Genomic DNA, 13,917 nt, shown 5'->3' with positions numbered 1-13,917 from the left:
GGCCATTTCATGATAGTGCACGTCCACCATTTCGCAAATGTCGTAACGCAGAAGTTACCACAACTCAAGTGGGACACACTCTACCACCCGCCCTGTAGTTCATTTCACTTTCCATGCAATGATCACGCCTTGGACCCCTTAAAAGAGGCCGTAAATTGTAGAAAATTCCTATCAGACGAGGATGTGCAGCAGGCAGTTACAGACTCCTTCGTCCACCAGGACACGATGTTTCACCAAACGAGTATCTTCAACCTCGTGTGCCGGTCGGTAAAGTGATTGCCTCATTGTTCACGGTGATTTTGCCTGGTTGGCATACCTGTTCTGGATGGTACGGCCGCCGAACTGAATATTCGATCTTCCCTTATACTATGCCAGATATACGAAAATAAATGGAATTAAGCCAGGCAGTGAAGAGAGAACGCGTGGCTAAGGCGAGGAAAGCATTGGGTAGGGAGTGAATATAGGTAAATGTAAGTAATTGGCAATAACGGTCATGTGCTGCTGTAAATAGAGAAGTAGGAATTTAGTGATCTGTACTGGTGCATACGATATGTCTACAAGAAGTATATTGAGACTTATAAATATGAATATATAGTCAACTAGTCTGAGTATGACCAGGGCTCTAGTTAGTGAATACTATTTAGTTCTAACAAGTTAGAAGTTAATAGAAGTTAGTGACGATACAGCACTGACAAAGAAGAACATGGAGCAAGTGTCGCAACAGTATCGTTATTTTTACCATTTTCTTCCCTTCCACCATGCAACACTGACTCAAAGCGGAAAGACACTGAGATAACATGGATGCTAAATGAGCCATTGCCCATGACGCTGCCAGTTATACCGCTCCAGGTCTCACGAGATACAGTGAGCATTATATTAGAAAATCCAAGGAAGGTACCTGTCGAAACTAAGGAAATGACAGTACGGGATGTAAGTAGGCTGTTTAGGTTTACTTATTGGTAACGCCACGTAGCGCTCTGTATGAAAATCACTGGCTGTGCTGTGTGCAGTCTGTGGCTGGTTTGCATTGTTGTTGGCCATTGTAGTGTTGGGCACTTGGCTGTTAACAGCGCGTAGCGTTGCGTAGTTGGAGGTGAGCCGCCAGCAGTGGTGGATGTGGGGAGAGAAATGGCAGAGTTTTGAAATTTTTAAGACTGGATGTCATGAACTGCTATATATACTATGACTTTTGAACACTATTAAGGTAAATACATTGTTTGTTCTCTATCAAAATCTTTCATTTGCTAACTATGCCTATCAGTAGTTAGTGCCTTCAGTAGTTTGAATCTTTTATTTAGCTAGCAGTAGTGGCGCTCGCTGTATTGCAGTAGTTCGAGTAACGAAGATTTTTGGTGAGGTAAGTGATTTGTGAAAGATATAGGTTAATGTTAGTCAGGCCCATTCTATTGTAGGGATTTTTGAAAGTCAGATTGCGTTGCGCTAAAAATATTGTGTGTCAGTTTAGTGTTGATCAGAATAGGTAAAGAGCGAAATGTCTGAGTGCGTTCAGTTCTGCTCAGCTGTTTGAAAATCAAATAATGTAAGAGGTTTATCAGCACAGTAGTTCATTAATTTTTCTAAGGGGACGTTTCAGGGAGAACATATGAAACATTAAGGAAATTGTTATGCGGTATCACAGATGTGTTGAAGGCACAAACTGACATATCTGGGTGTCGAGCTGGACAAATCACTGACATACCTCACTGCGAGAATACCAACCAAAAGACAGCAGCCAGGACCAACATCTTGAACAAACCAGTGAAGAATAAATGAGGTTCAAATGGCTCTGAGCACTATGGAACTTAACTTCTCAGGTCATTAGTCCCCTAGAACTTAGAACAACTTAAACCTAACCAACCTAAGGACATCACACACATTCATGCCCGAGGCAAAAATCGAACCTGCGACAGTAGCGGTCACGGGGTTCCAGACTGTAGCGCCTAGAACCGCTCGGCCACACCGGCTGGCCAAGAAATGAGGAGCCAAGCCAACTGTATTAAGAACAATTAACCAAAAACTTAGCTTTTCCATGGCGGAATACGCATGCCGGTATAACATGATATTCTGGAAGGTACATAAAGTGCCTGGATAATCAGATCCTGAATTACAAAGAAAGTCATATGAACAAACACTAATACTTAAAAACTCTGTCGATGAGCGCCACTTCCTATAAAATGCTTCATGAAGACCTAGCAAGCAGACTTAAATTCCGCAAGAGATTCCTGGTTACCGAGAAAAGTGAGCCCCCAAAGAAGTAAGCTGCCTGATGAGAGACGCCCAGCGGCAGTACGCGAAGATGGAAGGTATGGAGAGCACTAAATCGAATCGAACTGCTATAGCGCCTGTCAAAACAAATTTGTTTAAAGGGTCCTAAAAATCGAAGGAGAAAACAAATGCGGCTGTGGTGAATTCCTGGACATGGAACATCATTTACAGTGTCCCAAAATCTTCATTATCTGTGGCTTGACAATAAAGAAGCATTGGACGTGACCCGATACTGCACTGAAAAATTTTTAAAGAAAATTTCCAGACAAGAAAAAGTAAAGTAAATAAAGGCACAGGGGAAAAAATGACTGCGACCCAGGACGTAAATCATTGTTGTCGATTTGTTGGACAAGTCTCATGGGGTGGGAGGTGCCATCAATTGAGTTTTTTATAGTAATATGAGTCATAGAACAATGGGGTTTTGATAGTTCGCGGTGATTGTGTCTCAGACCGCTACCATAGCAGCGCTACCACGTACTCCTTCCTTTTGTAAATAAATATGCGAATTTGCTATCACATATTGGTAAGACGCAATACACCAGTGTGCATCTAAGCAGTGTTTTGAGAAACACTCTGATAAGCTTATAATGGCGTTGTAGGCTGGGCTGTGAAGAGAAACGATTGTTAAGAAAAAATTCGATACGTTGCTCCATTTCCGAGTTACTTACAAGGGAACCTCCCCATCGCACCCCCCTCAGATTCAGTTATAAGTTGGCACAGTGGATAGGCCTTGAAAAACTGAACACAGATCAATCGAGAAAACAGGAAGAAGTTGTGTGGAACAATGAAAAAATAAGTAAAATATACAATTTGAGTAGTCCATGCGCAAGATAGGCAACAAGGAGGGCGCGATCTCAGGAGCCCAGTGGTCCCGTGGTTAGCGTGAGCAGCTGCGGAACGAGAGGTTCTTAGTTCAAGTCCTACCTCCAATGAAAACTTTAATATTTTATTTTCAGTTTATGTGACAAACTCTTATGGTTTCATCACTTTTTTGGGAGTGATTATCACATCCACAAGAAAACCTAAATCGGGCAAGGCAGAAGAATCTTTTTACCCATTTGCCAAGTGTACAAGGTAGGTGGATCGACAACATATTCCTGTCATGTGACGCACATGCCTTCATCAGTGTCGTATAGAATATATCAGACGTGTTTTCCTGTGGAGGAATCGGCTGACCTATGACCTTGCGATCAAATGTTTTCGGTTCCCATTGGAGACGCACGTCCTTTCGTCTACTAATCTCACGGTTTTGCGGTGCGGTCGCAAAACACAGACACTAAACTTATTACAGTGAACAGAGATTTGAATGAATGAACGAACAGATCATAACTTTGCGAATATAAGAAATTAAAACTTCAACTCGAGGGCGGACTTGAACCTTTAACCTATCGTTCCGCAGCTGCTCACGCTAACCACGGGACCAAGGCGCTCTTGGACGTAGACTATCCTAGATGTTGCCTATCTTGAGCATAGACAACTCAGTTTGTATATTTTGCTTATTTTTTCATAATTCCATACAACTTCTTCCTGTTTTCTCGATTGATTTGTGTTCAGTTTTTCAAGGCCTATCCACTGTGTCAAGTTATAACTAAATCTGAGGAGGGTGCGATGGGGATGTTCCCTTGTTAGCACTGAAGTTAGCCAGTCAGGCCGTTGTGACCGCATATTCAAGCGGCACTTCACATACAGTTAGTGTTACTTGTTCTCATAACGCAGATGATAGCGCCCGAGACTGCTCGGGTTCGATCACTTTTACTGTCCCAAGTCCAAGTTCAGTATCGCTCTCTTGTTCAGTTTTAGAAAACCGAACAAAGAGCGCGTTCAGTGACACCGTCTGTGGCAGTGTGCTTGTCTTTGCGAGCGCAATGGCCTGACTGGCTAACTTAAATGTTAATTAACTCGGAAATTGCTCAATGTATCGAACTTTTTTCGTAACAATTATTTCTCGGTGTAACCAATATGCAACACCCTTACAAACTTTTCAGATTGTTCCTAACCACCCTGTATAAAGTTCGCACAGGTCAAGAAGCACCTAGTTTCTTACTGATCAATGGAAGATGGCCTAGTATTGTTTACCTCAGCTGGCAGAGTCTGTCGCCCTACGGGACCTACATGTCTTCTTACTAGTTACTCAGAGTTTGTGATGTCGAGGTAGATACAACGATTGTGGGAAAGGTTACCGAGATTAGAGTAACAATATGCTTCCCTGATCCCAATCCGCCTTCCTACGATGTGGAGCGACACAACTACTTACCTGACTAAAAGAAAGATTCAGTGTGTGTGTGTGTGTTTGTGGGTTAGAGGAGCTCAACGACGAGGTTTTCAGGGACCATATTAAATCAGTAGGAAGAAATGTCGTTAAAACGGAGAAAATGTGAGGACAGAGATATAAAGGAACCAGAGATAAAAATTCACTCTTTCTCCGTCACTCTCATCCATGGCCATACGCGCATACACACTAGTTAAGACATGGAAGATAGTGTTAAAATTATTCAGACGTTCTAAAACTCCCAAGGAAAGCTAAGTAAGACAAGAGGTAATCTAAAATAGATTCACAGGAACGTGTGACTGGCTCATCATTTAAAAAAAAAAAAAAATACGGATGAACTATTCGCCCTGATAACACATCGAAAACGTCGCCCTACAATTTTAAGTAACAAGTCGGAAAATTCGGAAAACCCTTTAAGTCGCATCACTGTTGTTTGATTGTCAACTAAAACAGCAGCGCTGGTTTAGTCGAGCGGTCTCAGGCGCTGCAGTCATGGACTGTGCGGCTGATCCCGGCGGAGGTTCGAGTCCTTCCTCGGGCATGGGTGTGTGTGTTTGTCCTTAGGATAATTTAGGTTAAGTAGTATGTAAGCTTAGAGACTGCTGACCTTAGCAGTTAAATTCCGTAAGATTTCACACACATTTGAACATTTTTTAACTAAAATAGAAGGCAACTATGTCGTCAAATGAGCTGCCATTCGTCGGTCTGAAAATCAAAGATATTCTACCAAAATGCGGCGCACTGTGATCTACACGCTGTAAATACCAGACTCTTGGGAGTCCTCTGGAAAGAGCAAGAAGCCACACGTCATACGGCTGTGTCCTATGCAAAGACGAGTAAGGAGGACCTCATCCCGCTTGTGTGGCTGCAAGTAGGAACTCTGCTGCAGCTTTGTAGATTGTACTAGACAAAACTTACCCTCTGTCAATTCAGCCACTCTTCTTCCCATCTACGCATGAACGTACCACAACTGCAAGCGATAGTATTTAGTGGGATTACGCACTAAAGTAGCTAAGGATCACGACATGGCCTTGGCTGCTGCATCCGCCCTTTCGTTCCCCGTAATGGACATGTGGCCCTCCTACTATTAGTAATACCCCTTGTTTCCCAACCAGCCTTTGACTAGGTGGACGAGGGCGTCCTGGATATTCTGTTACGTACAATTACTGTAGAAATTGACGGGCTCTCATGGACTAGACACAGTGGAGGAATTTAGCACTCACAAGATATCTTATATGCTCCAGTGCCACAAGATCTCGTATATTTCCGCTTCGAAGACATTAAAGTCTTAAGGCAGTTGGATCTTAAAGACACGATCAGGGAAAAACCAACAGAGTTATTCTCTTTAGACCAATCCGCAAATAAAGCTACTGACTTGGGGCTCTCAGTTACAATATCAAAGTAATGTATTAGGAACGTGCTGATGAGTGCAGCCTCTCCAGTACTGCACTAAAACCACTCTGGGCCTCTGCCTTAACCAGGGTGGCAGGCGGTCAAAAAACTGAATTTAAGGTTACACTTGCTCCGCACTTTGTGACTCCACCGCTCGCTGTACTCGTATCACAAATGGGCTTGTTGCTACTGGACAACTGGAAAAAATGCGTTCCAGATAAAAATGAGCTACAGTATGGTATGCTGGAGAATTCGCAGCAGCGTGGAAGTTACACGCTGGCCACACCTTAAGGACTTGCCGCCGGATGGTGACTGGCGGTTCCCCAGCTGCAGCACAGAAACTGAGTATGATGCTGGACCTGTAATCACCCGGGGACAGCGTAATCCCCTAATGATGGGTAGCGTGAACGGTCTTCATAGAAGAAGACCTTGCTGATCCATACACTGTGAACCCATAGTCTAGCCGCGATCGCACGAAAGCCCTATTATACTGCAGTAGACGTGTCCTGTGCGCTGCTCTAGACCTGCAGCTATGGCACTGTAAGATGTTCAGTACCTTCTAGGTCCATCAGGTGTACTAACAACAACAGTTTGAAGTAGAGAATGGATCTCAGAAATCTCACTCAGTTTTTAAAACTCAGAATGGTGTCCCTCTTTTGTAACTCAGGTAAATGAAATATATTATGACAAAGATTAAAATGAACACAGACACTCTTATCTTCAGAAAACACGTATGTGCAGTCCACTCCACAACTCTGTACACACTAAGTTGCAACAGAAGAATTGTCCACAGGTAAGAAGCGGAGTACTGGACTTCACATCAAAAACGTGATACTCTTGATGGCTATGCCGAAGAGATTAACACTTAAAACAGTGCCCTCAGGAGCAACAGTCTCATACTCAAAACGATCCGACAGCACGTCACCAAATCGGAACCAAAAGAAATGCGTAGATAGGAAGGACCACACGAGGATGGGGAGATGGCCACGATCCCCACTGGTGGTGCTGTCAAATTGTTCAAATGGCTCAAATGGCACTGAGCACTATGCGACTTAACTTCTGAGGTCATCAGTCGCCTATAACTTAGAACTAATTAAACGTAACTAACCTAAAGACATCACACACATCCATGCCCGAGGCAGGATTCGAACCTGCGACCGTAGCGGTCGCCCGGCTCCAGACTGTAGCACCTAGAACTGCACGGCGACTCCGGCCTGCGGTGGTACTGTCCTTAAATAATATGTTTCCAAGAAGCGTTCTTCGCCTTACTGATTGCAGAGAACATACTGGTACAGCAATATTTACGTAGGAAAACCTAATCTATAGTCATCTTTAGCAAGGCCAGGTTGTCGGCAGCAGAACTAAATCTCCTGAATCCACACTGAGACTGGCTGTAACATCCAGAAGATAGTTGACTATCTGCTCCAGGGTCTTTCCTAAACAGCTCATTAAGGCGAAGCTCCGATAACCACTGGGACACGTTCGATGCTTTCCTGGTTTGAGAAGAGGTACAAAAGTTGCTTCGCTCCACGAGTGGGGAAAATGGTCCGTCATTCGTATAAAATTCGAGGAGGACTTTCTTTGACGCTGCTTACACATGTCGAAGCATGCTGTACTGGATTTGAGGTGAAATGGGCCATACCCCGTGGGCGAGCGGTAGCGGCGGAACGCTCGATTTCTGACTGAACGTGCATCAGTCGTTGCAAAATGTTCTGCGCCCATCTGGGTAATGTCCCAGGGTGATGTTTGGAGAACCTCTGCTTGAGCTCTGGTGCTGTTTATAATCGACTGCATTTACTGGAAACCCTCCTGATGACTACTCATAATTTTGTAGAAATAATGGAATGGTTGCTATAATCCAGGGACGTTTTCCATGAGTTTTTCTTGCTGTCTTTAACTACGAGTCGAAGCAGCCGTCAGACTGAACATTCCAGTTATCTCAGCTGACCATCCATTCTGGCGGCTTCCTTTCTGGTAATGCTCCCTCCAGTAGATGGGTTCACAAAAGGAAGTGGTCACTGGAATGAAGGTCGACAGTTGTTTCCCACTGAGCACAGTCTACGAGGTCTCGTGAGCAGAACGAAATGTCGTTGGCTGAGGACGACCCAGTAGCAGCCGAGAAATGAGTGGGATTGCCCGCATTGGGGATGCACAGCTCCTGAGAGAAATCAAGTAAGGCGGTGTAAAACAAAACCTTTAGGTTTAATATCTGTGCCTCGCAGGAGGGATACAGTGAATATATTGTAAGCTCAGAAAAGAGGAAATGACACCAGAAGGTGTAGGTTACTCAAGAGTGGAAACTGTTGAATCAGGTAAGTGAATTCAAAGTATAAACAACTGTACATTCATTAATGCTAAAATAAAAAAAATAAAACAGTTTCTCATGCAGGAATTCAGTGGGCCGAAACATTATAAGCAGAGAGGAAATGTAACGGTATAGGCCAAGATGGGAGCCCAGTGCTATATTCAGGGAGTAGGCTGCTGCCAGCTGACGCAGGATTTCACTGTGACAACAGCTTCCGCCTTAGTGCCCAGTTCTTCAGGTAATTACCAGCCGTCACGAAGCTCTGGCACCACTGACGTACGCAGAAGGACTTGTCTTGCGCGTTAAGAAGACCTCACTGGCCGTATATGTACCTCTGGTCCGGCCACGAATGGCATCGCCACGGATTGGCTATGCATCGACACCTGCAAATTGTCGGTGTACACTGTGGGGTTGCCAACACTCTTTTGAAGTACACTCCTGGAAATGGAAAAAAGAACACATTGACACCGGTGTGTCAGACCCACCTTACTTGCTCCGGACACTGCGAGGGGGCTGTACAAGCAATGATCACACGCACGGCACAGCGGACACACCAGGAACCGCGGTGTTGGCCGTCGAATGGCGCTAGCTGCGCAGCATTTGTGCACCGCCGCCGTCAGTGTCAGCCAGTTTGCCGTGGCATACGGAGCTCCATCGCAGTCTTTAACACTGGTAGCATGCCGCGACAGCGTGGACGTGAACCGTGAGCGAGGGCGTATAGTGGGCATGCGGGAGGCCGGGTGGACGTACCGCCGAATCGCTCAACACGTGGGGCGTGAGGTCTCCACAGTACATCGATGTTGTCGCCAGTGGTCGGCGGAAGGTGCACGTGCCCGTCGACCTGGGACCGGACCGCAGCGACGCACGGATGCACGCCAAGACCGTAGGATCCTACGCAGTGCCGTAGGGGACCGCACCGCCACTTCCCAGCAAATTAGGGACACTGTTGCTCCTGGGGTATCGGCGAGGACCATTCGCAACTGTCTCCATGAAGCTGGGCTACGGTCCCGCACACCGTTAGGCCGTCTTCCGCTCACTTCCCAACATCGTGCAGCCCGCCTTCAGTGGTGTCGCGACAGGCGTGAATGGAGGGACGAATGGAGACGTGTCGTCTTCAGCGATGAGAGTCGCTTCTGCCTTGGTGCCAATGATGGTCGTATGCGTGTTTGGCGCCGTGCAGGTGAGCGCCACAATCAGGACTGCATACGACCGAGGCACACAGGGCCAACACCTGGCATCATGGTGTACGGAGCGATCTCCTACACTGGCCGTACACCACTGGTGATCGTCGAGGGGACACTGAATAGTGCACGGTACATCCAAACCGTCATCGAACCCATCGTTCTACCATTCCTAGACCGGCAAGGGAACTTGCTGTTCCAACAGGACAATGCACGTCCGCATGTATCCCGTGCCACCCAACGTGCTCTAGAAGGTGTAAGTCAACTACCCTGGCCAGCAAGATCTCCGGATCTGTCCCCCATTGAGCATGTTTGGGACTGGATGAAGCGTCGTCTCACGCGGTCTGCACGTCCAGCACGAACGCTGGTCCAACTGAGGCGCCAGGTGGAAATGGCATGACAAGCCGTTCCACAGGACTACATCCAGCATCTCTACGATCGTCTCCATGGGAGAATAGCAGCCTGCATTGCTGCGAAAGGTGGATATACACTGTACTAGTGCCGACATTGTGCATGCTCTGTTGCCTGTGTCTATGTGCCTGTGGTTCTGCCAGTGTGATCATGTGATGTATCTGACCCCAGGAATGTGTCCATAAAGTTTCCCCTTCCTGGGACAATGAATTCACGGTGTTCTTATTTCAATTTCCAGGAGTGTAGTTATCATCGATGTACTTGGGCTGCCAATATCTCCAAGAGACCTCCAGCCAAGAGAAGGTGGGATGGGGTGTATCTGCCACAACCTCACGGTCTGAGGTGAGAACGGAGGTCCTCCGAGCTCCATGTCACTAGGGTTCAATGTCACCAGACACTGTGCCCCGGCCATCAGTCCTGGGTTCGTCACTGTCATCTACCAGTAGGCTGGCCCCTGGCCTTCTTCGCTCTGGTCACCCAAGTGAGGACACTGTTACGCCGTCCTGCCTCAGCAAACAGCCGGCCACTTGGTATGCGCTGGTAGTGAAGGACACTCGCTGCCAAGCTGCCTCTTGTAGCAGCGCTTGCAGCAGCGCGTCCACATTAGCGTGCCTGGGTGCAAGGCTCACTGCTCGTTGCCTACCGTCTGCTTTCTGCAGGCACGCTTTACTACGTCAGATTACAATTAACAACAGAGATCTTTGATAACATTTGGCTGTCTTCACTTCTACGCATCCATCCATCTCCATCAGAGAACTGCTCGTCCATTTCATTCGCCCCGCCACCATTCCATATCTGACTAAGTAACTATAGTTTCCTGTAATTATTATTACTACATTCTCTGCTGTAAGGTAATAAACATACTGATTCATTAGTGGATATTCATGAAGTTTGAATTTACTGATAAAAACAACTCATACAACGTGCCATGTATTCTGACAGTGAGTAAAACGCAAATTTTCAAAAATGCTTTCGCGAGGCGTTCTACATTGCGATAACACCGTGACCATCTCATAAATTCTTTATTAATACGGTGGTCATAAACAGTGAGACATATCTGCAAGGGTGTTGCAGGGTAGGTTGTGCTGAGATATAATTCAATACGTGCCCCCGTTTCCGTGTTAATTAGCATTGAAGTGGGCCAATCAGGCCAATGTGTGCACACATCCGAGCGACCCGCCCGATACAATTAGTGTCAGTGTTCTCGTAGCGTAGATGATAGCGCAAGAGACTTCTCAGCATTTGGCTCTGGTTCAGTCCTTACTAACGCCCCATCTCCAATTTTTGTATCGCTCTCTTACTCGGTTTTAGGAAAAGAAACGAAATACACGTCCGGTGAGACAGACTATGGCGAGCTGTTTGAATTTGCGAGAGCAATGGACTGACCGTTTAGTTCACTACTAATTAACTTGGAAACGGCGCAAGATATCGAGTTTTTGCCTTGGGCGTTACTTCTCCGTACAACCTACACGACAATACTCTTACAAGCTTTCCAGACCGTTTCTCGCAACCCTGTGTATCTCAGTCTCGAGTCGCAAAATTGTCTGTCACCTTAGTGTGAAACGTATAATTTTTTAAGGCTTCGTTATGGCTTTCACCAGTCAACTATAGCCACCTTCTATTACCGTATATGACATTGAAGCTCGAGATGCAGCGTCTCTTAGGCCATGAGTGTCGGTATTGTGCGAAAATATGACAGACTAAATCTAAAAAACATTAAGATATTGAAATGTCATTACCATATCAGTACAGAATTATCATTAAATGCGTCGTAATGGTGATAGAGTATTAGCAGTATGATGTCGAAGCTATTCGTTAGTTGTCTGTGTCTAGAAATAAATCAAACAGGACCTGCCCTACCGGTCTTACTTTTGTCCCTCTAAGCTGCCTTTAACATATCTGTTATGAGCTCGGTGCAGTACTCGTAAGTCACCACACATCAAAATACTCTCGTATATAGTATTTAAACAAAAAGGTTTGTCACCTGCTTTGCAATGGAACAGCGTCACAGTGACACAAACAAATTAGGAATGCAGGTGTTATACTTGTCTCGAGAGGGTCGCCTAGCCAGGATCACATTTCAGACGAGAGCTTGGTTTTGAGATTTATATCAAGTCTGAGTTTAGAAAGTAATTTATATAAGCAAAGATCTTCGACGCATGCCACAATAAAATGACAGAGAAAAAGCTTTCAACGGCAGTAACGTAAAGTCTCTCAATGTTGACGGACAATCTGCTCCAACATAACATGCACAAAAATCACCAAAAACATTAAAACACAAAGCTCCCTAGTACGTATTTCAGTTGTCTCCAGATGACAGAGAAATGGGTTAACACAGTTGTTTCCACGGACTTCAGTGGCCTGGGGACCAACTTCTCTTCCATGAGCTTCTGTTAGTGACTTCCACGGGACACACCCCGGGACGAACACTTGAGCCCGCTCGTATATTCACAAGGTAGTTTGGAGCTTTCTACCAGGTTTAGTTCTAAAAAAGAACCAAGAAATGAGCAGACAATTAATTAAATAACACTCAGCGATAGGTGACGGCTATGCCACAATACGTTCAAGCTGCAGAAACCTAAGTTTTATGAGAGACGTATATGAAGCCTTGCGCCGTCTATGACATCAAGTGCCAGTGTGAAAAATCCGATACATGAGAAACCGAAAACTAATGCTAGATTCATTTGGGAAAGCGATAGTTAAGAGCAGCATAGGTTTAGAGAATAATCAGCTGTTTACATCAATGCTTGGTAGAGGTTACGTCTGTTTTTCCAATGATATTCCCTTTTCTATTTGACACAGGCGTAGCTTCCAGTTCTGGGACATTATCAGAAGGTACTATTTTAATTTAATGGTTGCATTTCTATTTATACAACGATCGCCGTTATTCTTTAACATAAAATCAGGTCTAAGATGTTATTACAGCTGTTAGAGGTTCTGTAGCATTGTTTCATTTTAATTTTATCTTCAATGCGTTTTTTTAAGATTAGCTTTGGGTGAATGTATAGAGTCGAAATATTTCCTAATTTAACGTCCTGATCAATATTCTCGTGACGTAATTTGTAGCTAGTAGTAACGGATTATGTGCTAATGCGCTCTATTAATTGCGAGAGCAAGGCTGTTTCTGGTGTTCAACGACATATTTTTGAGCATTGCTCTGAAGCATTCGCGTAGACTAAAACAAATCGTCTTGAATCGCCTAATCCTTCTCGTAACGTTTTCTGTTTGTGTCGTTAATCCATCTTGTTGGTAGTTCAAGCCTAACGAGCAATACTCAAGAAGTAATGGAATCGTGGTTTTAAATGGTATGTACTTTGTGGTGAACTACAGCTTGTTATGAGTCTTCCAATATATTTCCGTCTTGCCAATTCCTTTCCCACATCTGTATTTATGTCTCCATCGACATCTACATCTTCATGACTACTCTGCAATCAACAGTTAAGTGCCTGGCAGGGACTTCCTCGAACCACCTTCAAGCTATTTCTGTACTGTTCCTCTCTCGAACAGAGTGGGGAAAACGCAACTTTTATAATCTTCCCATGAGAGCTCTGATTTCTCTTACTTTGTTACGATTGTCGGTTCTTCCTACGTTGGTGGGCACCAACAAAATATTGTAGTATTCGGAGGAGGGAGTTGGTGATCGGAATTTTGAAAACCATCTCACCGCAACGAAAATGCATTTGTTTTAGTGACTGTCATACCAGCTCGCCTATCATATTCATCTGGAAGTTTTCCGTAATGTACTCTTAGATGCTTAACTGTTATGTCGGATTCCAGCGAACAGTAACTGTTTGTGTAGCCAGGTGGTACCGAGTTGTCTCGTCTCGTATTGCACATTTTATTACATTTATTTTCAATGAGGGTATTCTGCCAGAATTTCACCAAATGTCGATCACTTGTCAGCTTCCCTCCGTTCCAGTCACATTTCAAGTGATATAACCTCTTTGAATAAAACAGTGACGTCGGGAAACAGCATCTGGGAGTTTTTCATATTTCCCACTCATGAGACACTTTACTACACTACCTCGCTATCTTTACTGAATAAACTAATGGATTTCAGTTTTAGTAAAAGCATCTTCTCAGTAACAGTGAAC

The sequence above is a fragment of the Schistocerca cancellata genome, chromosome 4 (assembly GCF_023864275.1).
Source record: "Schistocerca cancellata isolate TAMUIC-IGC-003103 chromosome 4, iqSchCanc2.1, whole genome shotgun sequence".
In the NCBI taxonomy this organism is placed as follows: domain Eukaryota; kingdom Metazoa; phylum Arthropoda; class Insecta; order Orthoptera; family Acrididae; genus Schistocerca; species Schistocerca cancellata.
The sequence above is the reverse complement of the archived record's forward strand: the minus strand, read 5'-3'. Positions refer to the sequence as shown.